This window comes from Rhinopithecus roxellana, chromosome 1 (assembly GCF_007565055.1).
Source record: "Rhinopithecus roxellana isolate Shanxi Qingling chromosome 1, ASM756505v1, whole genome shotgun sequence".
In the NCBI taxonomy this organism is placed as follows: domain Eukaryota; kingdom Metazoa; phylum Chordata; class Mammalia; order Primates; family Cercopithecidae; genus Rhinopithecus; species Rhinopithecus roxellana.
This window is the reverse complement of record NC_044549.1, coordinates 174,815,412-174,830,006: the sequence shown is the minus strand read 5'-3', so window position 1 is coordinate 174,830,006 and position 14,595 is coordinate 174,815,412. Positions and strand designations below refer to the sequence as shown.

The window sequence follows — 14,595 nt, the reverse complement described above, 5'->3', positions numbered from 1 at the left end:
AATACGAACACAGCCGTCACATTCTGAGATGTGTACATATCTATCCAAGCAGAGGGGAAATCGTGTAATTAATTTTGAAGCTGTTATGATGTTTCAATTGATTTGGATCAGAAAAAGGAGAACAATTAAGAAGAATCAGAAAACAATATCCCTTTTAGTATTCTAAAGGGAAGAGAAAAATTAAATAGGAGTTTAATTGAAAATTTCTGATCTATATGAGGGAAATGGAGTGTTGTGTAAAACGGAATAGTGACTTGTTATGGGAGCATTAATACTGGGCCAGCATCTTGGGCAATAAAGTTTAAATTCCAATGACTAAAAAGCTTTCAGAAAAGTGGGAAGGTCAGGTCAGAAGTCAAAACGTTAAAATTGTTTCAGGTACCCACTACTCAGAACTTTCATTTGAATAGTATCATTCTGGAATTATTCTATTGGAAAAAATACTACTCCAAATAAATTCTTAATATAAGTGTAAGATATTGTCACTACTTTAGTCATTCTATCACCTTTTGTGGGCTATTTTACCTTCTTCCTGTGAATCTTTATGAAGTTAGAATAAACGTGCCTGTTTTCATGGCCTATATCCTTCTGAAAATGCCATTAGTAACTTATTTGCTTAACAGATAAAGCATAATGATATATTTCCAGGCTAACGTTATGGGGTAAAATTTTGAAAAATTAATACATTTTAAAGTTTTCAAAACAACTTTGCATATATAATAATAAGCTAAGTATTACATGGCCATAAAATAATGCACTGTCTCTATATACATTTAGCAATTACTCATTACTTAATTAATTATGTATTAAGCATCTACTATGCTTATCATATTATTTCCTACTTCTTCTTTGTCCATTATTACTAGAAAAAATACATGCAAGGTTTCCCTGTGTTCACTGTACACATAATTCTCTTGTGAGCACAGATTTTCACAAAAACCAACTACAATTGTCTTGGAACCCCAAAACCATGTAACTTAGAACTCATTTAAACAGTGGTGAGGGTAATACAGACAAGAAAACATGCATTATACCAACTACATGTTCTGTTGCTTAATAATTTGACTTAAAAATAATGATGTTCTTGTGAATTATGACAGAATTTTGTTTTAAAAAGAACAAAAATTAGTATTCTCTCTCTCTCTGTCTCTCTCTCTCTCTCTATATATATATATATTTGAGACAGGGTTTCACATTGTTGCCCAGGCTGGAGTGCAGTGGCATAATCACTGCAGTCTCAACCTTCTGGGCTCAAACAATTCTCCCTTCTCAGCCTCCCCATTAGCTGGAATTATAAGTGTGCGCCACCACCCCCAGCTATTTTTTTGTACTTTTTTTTGGTAGAGATGGGTTTTGTCATGTTGCCCAGCTTGGTCTCAAACTCCTGGGCTCAAGCGATCCTCTCACCTTGGCCCCCTAAAGTGCTGGGATTACAGGCATGAGCCACTGTGCCAGGCCCATTCAATAAACTTTGTTCAAATTGTGTACTTTGTATTTTGATAAATGTAGTTGCCTAACCTCAAATCTTCTCATGAGCCAGTTTATTAGAATAATTTTTTGCTAATCATATAAGAAAATTGGAGTCAAAAGAAAGGAAAGGGGTAAAAACAGTCATATTTTATGAGGACAGTTATTTCTGGCCTTTGATTAGGTGGAATTTTGGCCAGGTGATAGAATTCCCTTTTCTTGTGATTTGGCATTTTGTTTCTCTTAAATTCAAAGTACTTTCTGTATTGCGAGAGGGCATCACAGACAGGTCAGACAAGATGAAGTGTTGCTTCTACTCTCAAAATTTTGTTTGCTAATTTCAATGAACAGGGTGAAGTAATAGAACCTGGTTGATGGTTGATATAGGAAACAACCTGTTTGAATATGCAAAATTCTATCTATTTCATTGTCATGTGTTAGAATATGTTAAGTAAAATATTCAGTCTTTTCCATCTTATATTAAAGTATGCATAAAGTTTAGGTTAATTGAGAATATTGCCTGATAGTGCATCCTTTCTCAGCCCTTTCTTAACTCTCCTTTCTCTTCCTCTAATCACAAGAAGAAAACAGCTAAGAACAGTTTGTGGTGCATTCTGGGGGCATGGGGATTTCATGAGCTTTCACATACTCTAACCAACTGTATTAGTGTGTTTTCATGCTGCTGATAAAGACATACCTGAGACTGGGCAATTTACAAAAGAAAGAGGTTTATTGGACTTACAGTTCCACATCCCTGGGGAGGCCTCACAATCATGGCAGAAGGCAAGGAGGAGCAAGTCACATCTTACGTGGATGGCAGCAGGCAAAGAGAGGGCTTGGGCAGAGAAACTCCCGTTTTTAAAACCATCAGAACTTGTGAGAGCCATTCACTATTGCCAGAACAGCATGGGAAAGACATGTCCCATGATTCAGTCATCTCCCACTTCCCACAACACACAAGAATTATGGGAGCTGCAAGATGAGATTAGGGTGGGGAAACAGAGCCAAACCATATCATTCTGCCCCGGCCCCTCCCAAATTCCATATCTTCACATTTCAAAACCAATCATGCCTTCCCAACAGTCTCCCAAAGTCTTAATTCATTTCAGCATTAACTCAAAAATCCACAGTCCAAAGTTTCATCTGAGACAAGGCAAGTCCCTTCTGGTTTTGAGCCTGTAAAATCAAAAGCAAGTTAGTTACTTCCTAGATACAATGAAGGTACAAGCATTGAATACATACAGCCATTCCAATTGGGAGAAAGTAACCAAAACACAGGGGCTACAGGACCCATGCAAGTCCAAAATCCAGTGGGGCAGTCAAATCTTAAAGTTCCAAAATGATCTCCTTTGACTCCATATCTCATGTTCAGGTCACGCTGATGCAAGAGGTGGGTTCCCATGGCCTTGGGCAGCTCACTGTCTGTGACTTTGCAGGGTACAGCCTCCCTACTGGTTGCTTTCACCAGCTAGTGGTAAGTGTCTGCAGCTTTTCCAGGTGCATGGTGCAAGCTGTCAATGGATCTACCATTCTGGGGTCTGGAGGATGGTGCCCCTCTTTTCACAGCTCTACTAGGCAGTGCCCCAGCAGGGACCCTGTGTGGGGGCTCTGACCCCACATTTCCCATCTGCACTGATCTAGTAGAAGTTCTCCATGAGAGCCCCACCCCTGCAGCAAACTTCTGCCTGGGCATCCAGGCATTTACATACATGTTCTGAAATCTAGGTAGAGGTTCCCAAACCCCAATTCTTGACTTCTGTGCACTCATAGGCTCAACACCATGTAGAAGCTGCCAAGGCTTAGGGCTCACATCCTCTGAAGCCATGGCCCAAGCTCTACATTGGCTCCTTTCAGCCATGGCTACAGTGGCTGGGATGCAGGCACCAAGTCCCTAGGCTGCACACACAGGGACCCTGGGCCTAGCCCATGAAACCACTTTTTCCTCCTAGACCTCCAGGTCTGTGATGGGAGGGGCTGCTGTGAAGACCTCTGACATGCCCTGAAGACATTTTCCTCGTTGTCATGGGAATTAACATTCAGCTGTTCATTACTTATGCAAATTTCTGCAGCCAGCTTGAATTTCTCCTCAGAAAATAGGATTTTCTTTTCTATCACATTGTCAGGCTGCAAATTTTCCAAACTTTTATGCTCTGCTTCCCTTATAAAACTGAATGCCTTTAACAGCACCCAAGTCTCCTCTTGAATGCTTTGCTGCTTAGAAATTTCTTTTGCCAGATACTCTAAATCATTTCTCTCAAGTTCAAAGTTCTACAAATCTCTAGGGCAGGGGCAAAATACACACGTAACAACAAGAGTCACCTTTGCTCCAGTTCCCAACAAGTTTCTCATTTCCATCTGAGACCACCTCAGCTTGGACTTGGTTGTCCATATTGCTATCAGGATTTTGGGCAAAGCCATTCAGCAAGTCTCTAGGAAGTTCCACACTTTCCCACATTTTCCTGTCTTCTTCTGAGTCCTCCAAACTGTTCTAATCCCTGCCTATTACCCAGTTCCAAAGTCACTTTCATATTGGTGGGCATCTACAGCAGCACCCTACCCCCAGTAGCAATTTACTGTATTAGTCCATTTTCACATTGTTAATAAAGACATACCCAAGACTGGGCAATTTACAAAAGAAAGAGGTTTATTGGGCTTACAGTTCCACATCCCTGGGAGACCTCACAATCATGGAGGAAGGCAAGGAAGAGCAAGTCACATCTTACATGGATGGCAGCAAACAAAGAGAGGGCTTGTGCAGAGATACTCCCGTTTTTAAAACCATCAGATCTTTTGAGAGCCATTCACTATCATGAGAACAGCATGTGAAAGACTTGTCCCGTGATTCAGTCATCTCCCACAGGGTCTCTCCCACGACACACGGAATTATGGGAGCTACAGGATGAAATTTGGGTGGGGACACAGAGCCAAACCATATCACCAACTCTATGACTATGATTGAAAAGAATATGAACAAAAGCCACTCAGTATGGACAAGCAAGATTTGTTTGATATACTTAGAAAAACTTGAACTGCTCTTATATTTTTGCTTTATCTATTCATCAACTTTTTTTTCTTTCTATTTTAGAATTGCATTCTTTTCGCTTCCTTTCTAGCTACACGACAGAGGGATGATTTTGGGGGCCTCCCTTGGAAGTAGAGTGTATGGTGGGTGGTTGTCATTTATTCTGTCATTACCTAAAACTTACTTCTTGGACCCTTTCTTCTCTAGAAAGTAACTGTTTTGAGGATGATGTGTGTTTTTCAATTGGGTGATAACAAATCAAGGTGGCACAGAGCCCTAACTGCAATCTTTCCAAAAACAATATTATTTTAAGAAGTGCAAAGTGAGGTCTTTAGGTTTAAGATACTGGGAAATCTGTGTTTCTTCTCTCCAATGGTTCCTTGCTTTCTGCTCCTGCGTTGAATAACCATATGAATATACTGCAGAGGCCTTGTTACCTGGTCGCTAAGGCCTCTGTCTCCTTAGCAACTGAACTTTTCAGGGATTATAGGGAAAATGTTTCCTTCAGCCTTGAAGCTGTTTTAATGCTTTCAAATGTCAGGGAAAGAAGTTTGTATAGTCCCTTGGGTGCTGGTGCGAATAGGGGCAAGAGATAATATTTAAAAACATGTTTAGTAGGTTCTCTACTAGGCAGAAACCTTCAATTTAAATAAACCTTAAAATTTATACGGAAACGTGCATAAATTTTAAGAATAACAAAAATGTAAATAAGTTGTGGAGCTTGAGCAGAGGAAGACCCCCTTATTTGACTATCTTAAAGGCATTGGGTATGGGACATTATGATGCCCTCTATCTACCCATTTTCAAAGCAATAGGGATTTGCTTTTACAATTGCTAAGACAAAAAGGCAAAGGAAATTGGGTCAAAAAATCACTCACACTGATTTTTATCTTGAGTATGCAAGGAGAATGCAGTTTTTAACATTTCTCTATCAATTATTGGATCTTCCTCATAAGTACCCACCTATCCAATATCAGTTCTTTTGGATTTTTCCTTATGTGATCCGTAATTTGGGCATTCTCTTTAAGTAACATCATCTAATGGAGATCATGTTTCTTCAAAATCTTCTCCCATAGCTGGACCCCAAACCATTTTTTTTTCTCAACAGAACAGCTGAACACAGAAAAGAGACTTACCGTCTTCTTAAGTTGTTGAGGAAACAGATTCTCAGATCTTTGTGTAGTAATCTATGCTGTTCCTGGAATGGTGAGCTCTGAAGTATAACTAATTCCATCCCTGCTGGCATCTACTGCTGAAGGATGCACCTGGTAGTCCTTGGGGTCTCCATTCTTTCTTGGATTAGTCAGAACACAATAGTTTACTCTTGTATATTTGATACCATCTGGCACTCCCTGGTGCTGTGGATACACCTGAGAGACAGTGACAACTCCTATGTATCAGGCCCAAACATCTGCTTTATAGTCTTTAGCTATACCAGACCCTTAGCTGACATCCAGGTGCCCTTCCAACCCATGTAGACACATCTGAGTCCCATCCATGCCTGTGAGAATCAAGTTTGACTCAGGAGAACTAATCTCTGACTCTCCATCTGGTTAAGCTAGCCTATACCAGCAAGACTACTTTCACGTGGGAGACTCCACATTGATGAGCCAGAAGCCTCAGCCCAGGTTACTAAATGTAAATCAGGATGAAAGCCCCTTGATGTCTGTGTTCTTCTCAACTTTGTTTATCACGCCAACCTACCCCTAATTCCCAACCACCTACTCCTACAGATATACAATTGCCATGCAGTTCTCCAATCTCATACTTCTACCTCTTCCTTGTCTACATAATTCCATGTCTTAAAGAAACATGATTCTTTTTTATTTTCCCTTTTTATCTGTCTAGACCTTTTTCCTACCTTATGTTTTTCTCTAACTACACCCTCATGCTTGAGTTTTAATGGTGGACAAATTATGGGAGGGACATTTCCCCACCAAGGGCACAGATCAAGAAGCTTTTTCTAAGATGATACCTTCTGTCCACTGTGTGCAATCAAGTTTATTACCTGAGAGCATTCTGGGAAAGAAAGAAATGCAGAGAGAGCAAGAGGAGGCTGAAGGCCCTAAGAGATGATAAACAGAATGAGCATCGCTAGATAGAGAAAGGGGTTCAGACAGCAGGGATAAATAGGGCTGGGTGAGTTCCACAGGACAGTGAATGGGAAGAGGAAATTTTAGGGTTTCCTTAGGGTCATTTTGGAATATGCTAAGGAGGATACGGGAGGGAAGATAAGGTCAGATATGAGAGAGGCTGGATTGTATATCAAATTGGAAGGAAGAGGGTAGTACAAATCAGAAAGGGGCAACTAAGTCAGGAGGCAAGGGAGTCTAATAATAGCAGAGGTAGTCAGGTGGAGGTCAATGGGGTAAAGACATGAGGAGAAATGTTCTTTAAAGTTAAATGTGTGGGGCCAGGCATGGTGGCTCATGCCTGTAATCCAAGCATTTTGGGAGGCCGAGGCAGGTGGATTACTTGAGGTCAGGAGTTCAAGATCAGCCTGGCCAACATGGAGAAACCCCACCTCTACTAAATATATGTGTGTGTGTGTGTGTCTCTGTGTGTGTGTGTATATATATGTATATATATACACACTGGCATGCATATATACCCACACACACACACACACATATATACACACACACACACAGGTGTGGTGGCGGATGCTTGTAATCCCAACTACTCGGGAGGCTGTAGCAGGAGAATCACTTGAACCTGGGAGGTGGTGGTTGCATTGAGCCAAGACTATGCCACTGCACTCCAGCCTGGGCAACAGAGCCAGACCCTGTCTCCAAAAAAAAAAAAAAAAAAAAAAAAAAAAAAAAAAAAAAAAAGTTAAATGTGTGGAAGGCATTCCCTTAATGTGAAACTTACTCAGCATATCTTCCTAGGGTGACTCCTTAACAAAAATAGGCAGGACATGCCAAACCCCCAAATATCCCACATATCATCAGCATGGCTGAAGGGGGTCCACTGGAAATGAATTTCTGTTATCATTTTCTTCTTTTTTTTTTTTTTTTTTGGTCTTGGCCTGTGTTCCATGCAGGCAGGCCCATGTTTTTCACCTCAGCTGTGAGAGGTACAAAATGGGCAGACAAATCATCTTCCCCATTGTCAATTTTTGGTCTCAGTCTGGGTTCCATGCAAGATTCATGTTTGTCACCTAAACTGTGAGAGGTATAAAATGGGCAGACCAATTATCTCTCTCATTATCAACTCCATCAGAGTACCATGATTGATACTTAATAGGCCCTTAATATGTATTTGCCAAATGATTGAATTGATGAATCAATGAATTACTCCATGGAGTTCTTAAGGAGTAGAAGTCTCTAGCCCAAATAAATGTATCCTTAAATATTATACAAGTGTATACTCAAATTCATCTTCAGTTCAGAAAGGAGTTGATAAGTGCCAGGTCATTTAGGTAAATGAGTCAAATAAAAAATTCAAAAGGCAGAAAATATTTTAGAAGTAATGAGTTAAGACACCTCTGTGAGGTTCTCTATTACCCTGCCATGATAATAACAGTCCATCATCAATACAAATAATTGCTGAAGCGCATTGATAAGAAAGACATCTTAATTAAAGATTCTACTGTAAACATATGCGAACCAATCCAATTTCTAGGCCACAGGCAATAATAACTTTCCTTTCTAAATGTTTCTTATTTTCATGAGCATTTATTCTTTGGAGCAATGCTGCCTAATTGGACCAAGTACGGGGGAAAAGAACATTAATGCTATTTGCTCCGTGTTTGATATCACCTTTGAATGGGAATGTGACACAGAGCACAGTAGTATGTAAAGTTCCCACACAATCTGACTTCTAGGACATAATGAATGAAGATAAGTCCTGGCTAAGTTCACTAGATGTAGATGTAAGTGCTGTTGATACATTTACACTCAAGTGTTGGTGCTGACTCAGATTTCTTTTTTTTTTTTTTTTTTTTTGAGACAGAGTCTCGCTCTGTCGCCCAGGCTGGGGTGCAGTGGCCGGATCTCAGCTCACTGCAAGCTCCGCCTCTGGGGTTGACGCCATTCTCCTGCTTCAGCCTCCCGAGTAGCTGGGACTACAGGCACCCGCCACCTGGCCCAGCTAGTTTTTTGTTTTTTTTTTTTTTTTTGTATTTTTTTAGTAGAGACGGGGTTTCACCGTGTTAGCCAGGATGGTCTCGATCTCCTGACCTCGTGATCCGCCCGTCTCGGCCTCCCAAAGTGCTGGGATTACAGGCTTGACCCACCACGCCAGATTTCTTATCATTCAAACTTCTTCCAAGATTGAGTAGATTCTTTCCCAAGTTACTGAATCCCAAAAGAAGGTAGAAAATAGAACTTTAAATACAAGATACAGAGATTAAAAACTTTAAGGAGTCAACTGAAATTGCCATTAGAAGTAATCACATATAAATCTTGAACAATGTCCAACTTCTGCTTACAAAAAAGGACTAAACCTTGAAATAAAAATGGCTGGGTAAGGACAGGCATGGTGGTGTATGCCTGTAGTTCCAGCTACATGGGAGGCCGAGGTTGGGGGAATTGCTTGAACCTGGGAATTCGAAGTTCTAATGCATTATTGCCTGGGCAATACAGTGAGAACCTATCTCTTAAAACAATTACTGGGTAGAAAATGCTTTAAAATTTGCCTTACATTACCTTGTCTACGTACTAACAGTTTCTAAATTTTTTACTGAGCTTATGTATTTGGAAAAACTGACTTCTTAATTTTAAACCATAATTTGTTGCAGAGAGTAGTTGCTGCATGTTCAATACATAGTTCTGACTATGATTCCGCGTATTTTTAGGGAGTTTTCCATGAGACAAGTCAGTAAATACTATGTGGTTTGTCATTTTATATTGCTTATTAATAAATAAAAAGTTCTCATCTGTACTATTTTTCCACTGTATTCTTCTGTAACATTTCACTAAAAACATATTACTATTAAATGATTTGGAAAACAGTGGGTTTATATTTATCTGATATATTATAGATTTGATATATTATATTGATTCAATATTATTGCCTACGCTATTTTTCAATAGCACCACAACCAAATCAATAGACATTTTATTCAGAAATATCTTTTAGTAAAATAATTCAACCTGTCTTTTGTACAAGAGATGTATATCAGAGATGACACAATATTCTCTTCAATCCACTTGCTTTCATTAATGGCAATATACAATTATGAACATTAGAGAACTTCCCCTTTAAGTTACCTCAGTGTTGGTTCATTTTTCTACCAGGATTCTTTCTCCCTTGTCTGAAATTTTTTCCTCCATCTTCCTTTGTCCTTTGCTACCTTTGTTGCCATCTGAAATATTTTTTATTTAACTTTTTGCTTTTTGTTTTAGCTTAGGTGGCCTAGAGGGGCAAGACTGGTGTGGCAAATTAGGATCATCAGTGTTGATAGGTGAACATTTTCATTAGTGGCCTCATTTTTGGTGTCAGGCTTGAGGATTTGGGGATGGAAGTCAGAAGACCCACACAGTCTAAGCAAGTAGCCTTTGAATGAAAGCCTTATGTAGCCTGTGTTAGTTCATTTGTGCTGCTATAAAAGAATACCCCAAGCTAGGTAATTTATGAAGAACAGAAATTTATTTCTCACATTTCTGGAGGCTGGGAATTCCAAAATCAAGTTGCTGGCATCTGGTGAGAGCCTTCTTGTTTTGTCCTCACATGGCAGAAGGAGAAGAACAAGATGGGGCCAACTACCTCTGTCACACCTCTTTAAAAGGGTACATAATTCCACTCATGAGAGAGAAGCCCATATAGCCTAATCATTTTTTAAGGCCTTTACTATCATATTGACAACACTGAAGTTTGGAGAAGACACATTCAAACCATAGCAGAGATCCTGTATGTCATTTGAGAATTAAAACAGCTCTGACCATTCTAAGACATTACAAATGGAGAGGTGATTGAGACTGAGTTTTCCCTGACAGGATCTGCTAGGTAATTCCTTTAGCAGTAGCTAATTAAGAGACACTTGCTATTTGTGGCTAACTTTAACATTATCCATTATGAGATATCCTGATGTCAAATTCCTTTTGACTTTTTTTGGATATCCTTTAATTATTTACTAGAGTAGAGATGTTTTAAGGCATGGAAGGGCGGGTGGAGGGAAGAAAGCTGACGTATCTGAACAAGTGAGTAATATATAATGGAACTAAAATATTCATAAAATGACAACTCAGATACTTCAATTAACACCATCCATTCTATTTCCACTTCAAATAGTAAATTGAAGCCTCTAAATAATGTTTGCTTTGCAATGGACGATGCATTGCTAAACTAAACAAGCAAATGTGAAGTCACTACCTTTTGTGCTTAGTTGATCTCTTTATATCTGCAGTGGGAAATGGACTCTTTATTGTACATCAGAATAAGTAGCAAAAATGAGAACTCTGTTTAGTGAATTAATTTTCTAAGCCAATGATTCTTCAGTATTTTTCAGGAAGACAGGTGACTGATTTAGCTTGGTTACTTGACAACATTTTTCACGGGTTTGTTAGGTTTTCACTCTGTATTTTTTTTGGAGAGATGGCTAAGGTGCACAAAAGTGGATGTCTCATAATCCTTAATTCATGATACATTCTTATAAGGGATACTTGTGCAACAAATTAAGTTATATCATTGTTTAATTATTTAAAATATATAATCAGCTTCAAACAAAAGAAAGCTAAACCTTGATGTTAACTTACATCTAATTCTCCACTCTCCCACTAACCCGTTCTCATGGGGTGAAATCTGAAGCTGGACAAATGACTTGCCCAAGGTCACACCACTGTGTGTAAGGGTAGAGATGGATTTCAAAAACAGGTTTGAACCTACTAACCATTAACTATAGGTTTAGAAAAAATATTATGTCAGTGATGTTTTAAGCAAAAAACAAAACAAAACAAACAAAAAACCTTCATGGAAGAGAGGACACTTTATCTTCATTGTCAGCAGATAAATTATCTACTACACAGAGGTGAAAATGAAAACCATTTGGAAATATTCTGTGAGTGATATGTACTTCTTGCAGTCATGTAGCCTTATTTATCTATAAAGGCAAGATATAAAGTATCAGAAAAGGTAATAACACAAAAACTTGAATGTCTATAAAGCTATATATACATATATTGATATACTGGTTACATTGCTGAGAATTCTTAAACCAGCATAAACCATAGTGTAATATGCCTCATTCGTATAAGTTAAATCATCCATCATTATGTGCTACAAATTGTTTTAAAAATCATCACAAAGTGTCACCTTTTACATGTCAATCCAAGCAACATCATCTCCTTCAATACAGTCACCTTGGAAGTCTTGGCACTTGTTCTAACAATGCTGCAAATTTCTTGACAAGTTTTTGGAGCTTATTTTAATTGGAATTTCACTAACGTCACTTAAGAGATGCCTAATAAACCAACATCACTATTTTAATAAATATTCTATCTTTCTATACCACCACCGCTCAGCATGGCATCATTCATTATTATATCAGTCAGGATTTTTAGCTGCAAGCAACGGAAACTGACACTTACTGATACAAGTAGACAAGGAATTTCCTGATTGAAAACAGGATAGCTCGTAGAATTTCCGGGAAGGGTGGAAAACTAGGCTTTTTAAACAAGTAGATTCTAAGGGCATCTGGAATCAGAAGGATTGCCCAAATAATTCCCTTGATGCAGTATTATGAGAACACATCTAAGTGTGTATTGCCACAGCACCTGCTTTTGATAACATCAGCAATAGGCCCTGGCTGCAGACATTGGCATTATGTATGTTGATGCCACTTTCACTGTAGGCGGAAATAGTTCCCCCTCCTTCCTTCTTCCTTAATCCGCCAGCTCCAGATTCAAAATACTGGTTGGGTTCATCTAATTGGCTTAAATTTTACCATGGTTCTGTTACTTTCAGGAGAGCTGGAAAAAATATTGCCTGGTGACTTCCCTTCCTATGTAGTAGAGATGGAGTAGGGTTCACAAATATTTATGTTTCTCATCTGTAGTGTAGAGTTGTTTCTGCTGGCTTCCTGGCCAGGGTCTCTATTTCCCAGCTTGCTGTGTATTTAGATGTGACTGTGTGACTAATTCTTCTGAGTAGAATGGCAATGGAAATTATGTGTGTCAATGATATAGTTAAGGATGGGTGTGCCTTCTTCACTTTCTCTTTTTCCTTCTGTAGGCCCTTGTATTGAAGACAGCATAACCCCCAAGAGGAAAGGAGCTTGGAGCCCTGAATCAGAGTAGAAGACCAGCTGAACACCAACCTTGGACAGTGTGTGAATGAAAAACAAATTTTGAGATTTGTGTGGTTTATGTATTAGTTACTGTTATTATTAAAGTTTTTCACTGCTTTACTCTCAGTTGTTGGTACTAATTATTGCAGTGGCATGTGACACACTGATCTCTAGGGACCGTTAGAAGTGTGAATCAATGTGCTCCTATAGTAGGAAGAGAATCAATTGAGTTGCACTTAAGGTTGGGGATCTGGAAAAAGGTAGGTGGCATATATTAGAATTAGATCAAAAGTTTCTAATCTTTTCCTTACGTAATATACAGGATGTGTGGCTCAGGAATAGTGACATACTCCCTTCTTTGTGTTCTATACTGTCTTTAATCCCAATCCTTACCTATAATTCTACTTGGACTTAATTCATAAAATTACGTTAAATCTGTTTAATATATATGTATTAAAAATCACCCAATCTCACATTTTCATACTTTAGCATCAGTAGAAAATTACTTGAGATATACCTCACAGTCATGCAACATATCAGTATGTCAGGACTATGAGGTTAGCACTTTCTTACCAAGCATGGACTTGAATAGAAATCTACTCAGGAAAAAGTGGATGGTCCTTTTAGCTCATTAGAAAGAAACTTCATACCCGTGTGCATAAATTCAGCCTATAAAAAATTATACTCTCTAACATACACTTTACTCTTCTCCATCACCCAAACCACGCCTTCCTCCACAAAACCTTTGAAACTATTTTTTTGTTACATAATTTTCTCTCATAAGTCTCTCCCTGTTTTCCTTTTGACCATATAGCTCTTACTTATAAATGTGACATGGAGTAGACTTGTCAAGCCCCCAGGAGGTTCCAGGCCAAGCATTTCCCCCAAAGAGGAAGCTTATCTATATAGAATGTTCCAGACTGCAAAGGATTCTCCTCTTGAATTTCAAATTCTAATACCACTGGTCTCACATAATGTTTCTTGTTGGCAGGGAAATTGAGATTTTTCTGTGAGGTAATTTTAGTTAAACCCATCAGCTGCATTTTATGCAACCTCAGGAGAATACAGATAACCTGCTGTGAGGGCACTTTCTCTTGGTGACATTTTCCAGGTTAGCAATTGTGCTGGGACAAGGAAAGCTGCTCTGAGGGTTGGTCATGAGGCTTGAGGTATTTGTGCCCTGGTAAAAATAGTTTCCAGAGAGAGTCAGATTGTTCTAATAGACAGTGATGGGATTATGCTGATTAGCAAAAGCCAACAGTATGTGTCTTACATTGTATCTTATGGAATAGGGGCTAAATTGTCTCCTAAGTCAAGGATGGGATAAGAGAACCTAGCTTTTGGTTCCACTGATCTTCATACCTTCCTCAACTCTTGAAGACATTTTAAAATAACGTTTATATTTTTGCAAAGTTTCTCAGAAAAGCAACTCCTAAACTTTGCAGAGCTCTGTTACACTGTCTTCAACTCTACAACACCTCCCCAGGCATTCATGGAGAACTGGAAACATTTTTCCATTCCAGAGAGGTAGAATCCTCCAGAACACAGTCACTGACTACAGTGTTAAATTTATTAATTGACAAACCTGGGATATATAATGGAGGATAAAGATTTAAGAGATCTTTCAGGTCATAGTCTTTTCTTCCAGAAAATTCATCTCATGAGAAATGAAAAGAAAAAAAATATGCCAGTGGCAAGTACCCTAGTGGAACCTTCAAAATCTACTGCTTTGACACTTTCACCTTTTTCTTGCTATTGCAAACATCATCTCTTCCTTGCCAGAGATGTTACCCTCTCCAGCAAAATCTGGATAAGCTAGGGTGGCAGACACAGTTAGTAAGGGACATGAAGAATGGGGAAAGAAGAAGTTAGGGGC

At 38.9% G+C, this 14,595-nt stretch overlaps 1 long non-coding RNA gene across 3 annotated transcripts in view; it reads left to right on the top strand.

Annotated features, from left to right (window-relative positions):
- Positions 1 to 12,824, top strand: part of LOC115898424 — a 169,968-nt gene extending 157,144 nt beyond the window's left edge. For all 3 annotated transcript variants that reach the window (XR_004058174.1, XR_004058164.1, XR_004058169.1), the window contains one exon: positions 12,665 to 12,824. This is a non-coding gene — a long non-coding RNA (uncharacterized LOC115898424). The remainder of the gene's footprint in view (positions 1 to 12,664) is intronic.
- Positions 12,825 to 14,595: the final 1,771 nt, after the last annotated feature.